General features: G+C 42.4%; 1 long non-coding RNA gene across 1 annotated transcript; it reads left to right on the top strand.

Moving 5' to 3' along the window:
- Positions 1-464: 464 nt before the first annotated feature.
- LOC116222552 lies at positions 465-2,596 on the top strand. Its single transcript, XR_004164717.1, has 3 exons — positions 465-740; positions 1,699-1,800; positions 2,419-2,596. It is a non-coding gene; the product is annotated as an uncharacterized LOC116222552 (long non-coding RNA).
- The last annotated feature ends 5,046 nt before the right edge of the window (positions 2,597-7,642 follow it).

Raw genomic sequence — 7,642 nt, 5'->3', positions numbered from 1 at the left:
TTTATGATAATAATAATAATAATATATTTATTAATGATTTACAAGGTTATATATTTATCTAATAATTATAGCAAACATGTGGTGAAGGTCAGTGTTGTGAAGAAAACAAAAGATGTAATGTAAAGTCAGTTTAATGGTAATATAAACAAACGACGACGATAATCCAAAACCAACGACACTCCAAAACCAACGACACTCCAAAACCAACGACACTCCAAATCCAATCTCTATCCAAATCCAACGACCAACCCAACGCTCCCCCGACTGCCATCTGATCAGGGCTTTTGTAGCCCAGCCAATCACCCATACACCTGGATCCAATTACCTGTTGTAACGACAGATAGAGAACAGGCATGCAAATATCATGGGGCGGGGCCTAGACCTGCCAGGGTCGTAACAATTAGGAATGACCTGGACAGGACCTTCCCTGCTTTCCCCTCCTAATTAGTGTAGTTACACTTGAAGATGAGCGGAGGGTACATGGATACCCTTCGTGTGTCGCTCTCAAAGAAGATCATTAACAGGCAGTGACGGATCCACTGGGAAAGCGTGTCCTAGTTTTCTTCTCAATATTTTGCACTAATTAAAATCATTTCTGCTGCAGATCCTCCACTCATTTGAGTTTGGGAACTACTCTTGGTGGAGTGCAGAACACAGTGGAGCTGATGAGAGCGTCCTGGGCTAGGAGGTCAATGCTGAAGACTCTGCGTCTTGTGTTCAGTGTCACCCAAGGCAGAAAGGTCGGTGTTTACGTCCATGTGTGGATGCTTTGTTTCAACAAAGCAGTGAGGTGTACACACACACACACACACACACACACACACACACACACACACACACACACACACACACACACCACATACACACAAACACAAACATATGGGAGTTTTCCAGGCCATGGCAATACTGTGCTCTGAACTGCTGCAGTAAGGGTGACAGGATTGTTGACAGAGGATAATATGAAACACAATGTTCAATATGTAATCTGAAACTGAGAAAGAGACAAAGGAGAGAGCGAGAGATAGAGATGAGAGGAGAGAAAAGGGAGGGGAGAGTGGTATCTGTTGCATTCCCAGGCACTCAAAGGAACTTGAGGTTGACTTGGCCTAACAGGACTCGTGGATTCTGTGTCTCCACCCTTTGTCTAGACGACTTTCTCATATGAATATTGCCTGTAGTTTTCGCCTTCATGTGTTCATCTAGTTCCTTCCCATATCTTTATGGGACTTGCACATTATCTCCATCCAACAGCCTCTGATGTCCTAGGCACCGCGCCGTCTTTCATCGGGTAAAAGACACAACTGGGGTAACATCAGGGCAAGGAGACCGAAAGAGAGGGAGAGAGAGAGAGAGAGAGAGAGAGAGAGAATGTGTGTGTGTGTGTGTGTGTGTGTGTGTGCGTGCTTGTGTGTGTGTGTGCGTGCTTGTGTGTGTGTGTGTGTGTGTGTGTGTGTGTCTTAGAGACAGCAGACTCCAAATTGAGCATTAATGCACTGTAGAGTTAGGCCTCATTGAGACCAATTTATTTTTCCACATTGCACCTGGTGAAATCTCTCCTTGGACCCAATAAAGTGGAGAACATGCATTCATTCAACATCACCTTGAAGATGTGAAGCGATTGCTGTGTTGTCTTTGAAGTTTTCATCAGGCAAAATACAAAGGTGTTTTGTGAAATGTACACAGAATAAATTATTACAGGTCTTTGCGCGCCTGAAGTCCCAGGACGCTTCGCCTGAAGTCTCAGTTGTTTCCTTCAGCCCTGGCAAATGCAGAAAAATGCTGGTAAACGTTTTCATGGAGGTAAGGAATTAAAAGCTTGTGACTCTACAACACGCGCATCTACATATGCAGTTAGAACGCAGTCCAACAGTACTTTTAATGGGTTTTTTAGACTTGAAAGGTACTTTTTCATCGACGTAATTAGAAATCCCAGAGGTAATTATTACACCAGTGCAGCTCTCTTTCTGACAAACCATTTTCACCCTGATAAAATTATACAATCCCAAGCAGATGTAGTATACCACATCAGAGGGTGTACAGAACCCACACACTGACAGAGCAGGAGGTGTACAGAACAGAACCAACATACACTGACAGAGCAGGAGGTGTACAGAACAGAACCAACACACTGACAGAGCAGGAGGTGTACAGAACAGAACCCACACACTGACAGAGCAGGAGGTGTACAGAACCCACACACTGACAGAGCAGGAGGTGTACAGAACCCACACACTCAAAGAGCAGGAGGTGTACAGAACCCACACACTGAAAGAGCAAAAGGTTTACTAACTGTTGGTATGTTATTCTGCACCCTGTGTTTTCCCTCTCATCTGGCCAGTAAAAGACTGTCCCAAAATAACAAGGTTTAAACTCCATTTCTCGTTCAAGTAAGTGTTTCTTCCCCTTGAATCTCTTTAGAAGGTCTGCTGGCGTGGAGGCCTTTCAGTGCATCTTGCCTGTGTATGCAATTATGGTGATTTACATACAGAGCTCAGGCCCATCCAAGAAGAGGGGGTTTCTGGGAAAACAAGTGTGCAAAGACAGAAAGAAAGAAAGAAGAAAGAAGAACACACCAGTAAATAAACAGAAGATATAACAGGTGAGTGTGATGTTAGATTTTTGCCAATTCTAAAATTATTTCTATCATCAGGTGTGTTTGAGTGAGGGTTTGTGTTCGTAAAGGTCTACAGGAGAGAAAGAGCGCGTGGATGTGTTTGGCTGGACTTGGACACAATGAGTGCAGGTGATTCTTTCCAACTGAGATGTTGGATGTGTGTGCGCACCCTTGTATGCTAGTGTGTGTGTGCTGCCTCCGTGATTTGGGTGTGTATGAAAGGCGGGGCCCTGTGGCTTCCACCAGACCGTATCTCAGCCGGCTCCACCCCTCTGGCCTCGTGGCCCCTGCTGGAGTCCGGCGGAGAAGAGAACGGGACTTTGCAATCAGACAAAATTGCTTTCAACTTCGACTCTGTGTTGTTGAGGGAGAGAAAGCAAAAAGGGGTGACATGGGAAATCTCCAAACTGGGAAGACCGAGCGTCACTGTGCAGGCCCTTTGTTCTGGCTTCTATGGAGGAAAACAAATAGAGCTCTGAAAACCCTTGATGTATATAAAACCTTTTGTGAGATCAGTAAGATGAAAGTGGTGTACTGAGACTGCTTGCCTCTGTCTCTTCTCTAAAGCTCTGTATAGAATAAGGTTCGATTCCCTAAACAGAAAAGAATCAAAAACACAAAAACTTAATCTCAGTCATCTTTTCCTTTTCAGTTTATGCTTTCTTTCCATCTTTGCTTCTTCCAAACTCAGTATGACCAGATCACTTTCTAACCACAGGAAGTGCAACCACACCTCTTTTCAAACGAGGAGAGCACACTGATTGCGTGAGTCCACCAGTCTGCAAACCCAGCGTTACACAGCAACCAAGCCACCACTGATTACTCATCCTAGCACCGGGCCAAGTCCCAAAACTACTTGTCTGCTTCAGCTGATCTGAGGCCTGTGTGGTGAACACTTTTAGTGTGTGTGTCTGTGTGTGTGTATGTGTGTGTGTGCGTGCGTGCGCGCATGCCTTTTTTCTTTGGTATCTCAGTGGCAGAATATGGTTTCAGTTCCCAAAAGATAAAATGCACGAAGAGAAGAGATGTTTCGTCAGCAAAGATAATAACACATTCCCTTTTCAGCTCTGTCTCGCCATTTATTTTTTATTACAACTCTCATGTAATTTAATACTTTATTTAATGTTTGGTTACTGTCTAATATTCCTAGTCTTTTTCTTCTTGGCCAGCACATGAAATGGGCTGAATTGAAAGGAGATCCCTTCTATATCCTTCTCTCTCCCAGCCTGTGGATGATGTTACATTCTTTTCTTAATCTGACAAATGGTAAACACACAAATCAAAGTGCAAGTGCTAGAGCACAGTAAAATAAAAATAAAAATAATAAATGATAAAAAATGTCCATTCTGTTCATCATCCTTATTTGGACATTTAATTGTGCTTGTGTCTTCTACTGCAATGCTGCATCTCAGTCTTACTCTAATAAATGTGTGATACTTTCTCTAATCTGTTAAACACATAGTAACACTGAGGGCCTCATTTACTAACATTGCGACCACAGCTTAATCTGCGCCTTTGCCAACTCACATATAGCGCACGGTATTTTGCATCGTATTTATCAAACAAGAACCTCATCTGAATGTGTCGACGCCTTACCAGCGTAATCAGCGCCTAACCCCGCCCATTAGTGTTATTTAGCGCGCAGCTAAATTAGGGAAGAAAGAGCCTGCGTGTTCCTTCCACCCATAGATGATGAGTTAAAATTAGAATTAGAGCTTTTGGTTCACGAGGTTACAGCAAACTAACCCGGGTAAATATAGAAACTCTTATATAGAAATATTTCTCCATTTAGCCCTTCCGTCCACACTAAAAGTTGTGATCACTTGGAATTCATTTTATTGGTGAGCTGATTTTGGGAAATTAAACTTTTCAGCGAACATTGAGTTTCTGGGTTACTATGGTTACCCCTCAACCCTGTGCAGCTTCATATTAACGAGTTTATGTTCACGAGTTCATATTCACACATATTAACATGAGTTAATCACACACAGGCAACTGCAAACTGTTAAGATGGTTCCCTAAGCTAGAGATAGCTAGGATAGTTAATATCCAGGTTAACTACTCCATAGCATCCCGTTAAATAGTCTAGTAGGAATACACGACACCCCTTACTTTAAAACGGCGTATTCTAACACTGAAAACCATGCTTTTCAAAAACGCTGCCCTAGGCAGATACATTTGAAAACTGTAGTTGTAGGTTGCCATGGCACCGGGGGTAGCTTGCGCTTGAGAGGCTATAACGTCGAAATAAACATGGAAGTTGAAATTAATATGCTGCTCTGTCTCTGCAATTTACTTATCGGTAGTTTAGTTAGTGTACTTCGAGTACAAGTACTTTTCCTGAATAGATACACGTTACTCCTACGCAGAAGGTGTGCACTGTACTCGTTGTGCTTGAACTATCAGTGTTTAAACCATACAATGAGCAGCGATTCTGGGTAAGACGTGGCCAAACTTTTCCCGAACAGCTAGCTGGTGGGACAGTTTGTAATTATATTTGTTTGTATGCCTATTAAATGATATATCAAATATAAACATTTAAAAAAAAATAACATTTCTCGCAGGCACATAGTTTTCATTTAGCAGCTGATATGTCATGCTAAAACACCTCTTGTTTCGTTACTAATACATAATAAGGCGCACTTTACGCATCTCCTCCCATCTCTTTGCGATGAACACCCACTTTCCCACACTCACTTCCTAGCAGCGGTAATCTGCGCTTTTACTCAGGTGCGCCTCCTTTGGAAATAGGGTTTTATGTCTTTACCCGCTATTTTACGCCTGAAATGGGCGCAATCCTGTTAGTAAATGAGGCCCTGAGTCTTTCTGGAGCAAGGCTCCCAACAAGCATATATGACAATAAAACAGGGACAAATGTTTGACAGCAAAACAAGGCGTAATGATATTAAAACATGACATTCAATCGACAAGTCCCTCTCAGTAAAGAGGCAGAGCTACACTTCTTCATCAGCTGATGAAGACTCTTTTTTGTCACAGGACACACACATCCTGTTTTCTTTAGGTATATAGGTCTGCCTGTGTCTGCCTGCTTCTACTGCCAAACTGTGACAGCTGAGCCTGTACCTTGTCATTGTTTTTCTTAACTTAGTGTCTTTTACCATTGTCACATAATTTCCTAATTTGCGTTCTCTGTTTGTGGCCGAATAACATTGCAATTTACTTTGGTTATGTGTTGTTGCATTCTAATAAGATACTTTTCTTTTTGTGAATTAGTAATTTGATTAGGCCAAATTCTCTTAAATGTCAACAATATCAGTGTGCTGAGACTGATTGGTGTAAGTCATTATTAGTGTTGTTAGTTTCCTGTTGGAGCCTGAGGACCAACTGGCTGTAGTGGGACTCTTCATTTACTAGTTTGCTGAGGCCTTTGCAATGATCAGAGGCGGGGTAACTTGTTTCTCAGTGCTTGTTTCACCACACATTCTGCTGCCATATAATGCAATGGGCTCAATTACTGACAGAAATAATTAGAGCCAGGTTACAATGGGGATTTCAAATTGACAATATTTTTAATGGCATACAAAGCCCGTCTTACTTTCTCTTTCAATGTATTCACGACCAAGCTGAGCTTTCCAGTTGCGCTGGTTTTCAACCCAAGGCATGTATAATTTGTCACATGTTCAATTTCTGTTCTACCAAGGATGATATTATGTTTATTATTTCTCTGACATCTGGTTCTTTTCTGGAATGTTAATATTTAATATTTTTTTATGTTAAAAGCCAGGGCCCAATGCTGGCAGCACTTTTGCAGTAAATCTAGGGTTCTGCTGCAGACCCTCTTTTGTTGGAGACTGGATAATCTGCAAACAGAAGAAAGTTAATTTTGGAGTCATAAAGGGGTGAGGCCTAGCCTGGATACCAGACCGAACTTAGCCCCGCCCACAACATTTGAAGTCGGGAAGTTTGGTCTGGCATTACTCCATTGGGGAGAAATTATCTGCGGTCAGACATTGCCGGACCAATCAAATTGTCAAGGCGGGCTTTATACGATGATGGACAGATGATCAACAGTAACGTAATCAAGCACGTCACCAACACATGAGTTGAATTCGTTTTCAACAAACATGGCTGCCGCTGGAGAGCTGAAATGTATAGATTCGAGTCCATTTAGACATTGACAGTGCATTCATTTTGAAAGAGGAACAGAGAAACGCGATTAAGGCATTTGTCAATCGAAAAGATGTTTTTGCCTTCCTTCCTACGGGATCCGGTAAAAGTTTAATTTATCAGCTGGCCCTGGTCACATACTACGTTGTTCTGATTGGTTGTAGGTAACCAATTGAGCGGAGAGGCATTTTTTCTCCTGGTTCGGTTGAAACACGCCCCATAATCACAGCCCAATGGAGCGATATCAGACTCATATTCTGACTAGAATTATGAGTATGACATCGCCAGGCTAGGTGAGGCCATCTGTAACTCTAATGCTGCACAGCCTACTGCGCTGTTCGTGTATGCAGACTATTCTCTCCATTGAAGACACACAGTCATTTGACTGTGATCTCACATAGGCGTTGACCATAGGCTTGACCATCAATGCTCTGAAAGTAAACGGGTCCAAGTCTACAGTTGTCATGTAGTCAACTGTTGAGCAACCAAGAGGTGAATGTAGGTGCTTCTTCTAAGAGAGTCTCCTCTCACCCTACCATAGACAAGGTACAGGCCCAGGCAGAGATCCAGAAGTAGTTTCTGTTGACCTGGGTTTCAGAGCTGTTCCTATGGAAATGAACAGTATTTGTGGGAAGCTCTCCCTGTATGTGTAGATGTTGCCTTTTGGTTTAGAAGTGCATCGTGTTAAAGATCTTTTTGTTATAACAGGGGGATTCAGAAGGTAGTATATATAGAGCACAGACAAATGTCTTTCGTTGTTTGGGTGAGCTGACTTCATTTTAATCATTTTCTTCACTAGTGAGATGTACTTAGTGTGGTAGCATGGAGGTTGGTCTATCTGAAGGAAAAGCAGGAATTCTAAGTTTTTCTGGATGTTTGTAACAAAGTAGCATAATTTGG

The sequence above is a fragment of the Clupea harengus genome, chromosome 11, assembly GCF_900700415.2.
Source record: "Clupea harengus chromosome 11, Ch_v2.0.2, whole genome shotgun sequence".
In the NCBI taxonomy this organism is placed as follows: Eukaryota; Metazoa; Chordata; class Actinopteri; order Clupeiformes; family Clupeidae; genus Clupea; species Clupea harengus.
Note: the sequence above shows the minus strand (reverse complement) of the source record. Positions and strands in the feature narration are given on the sequence as shown.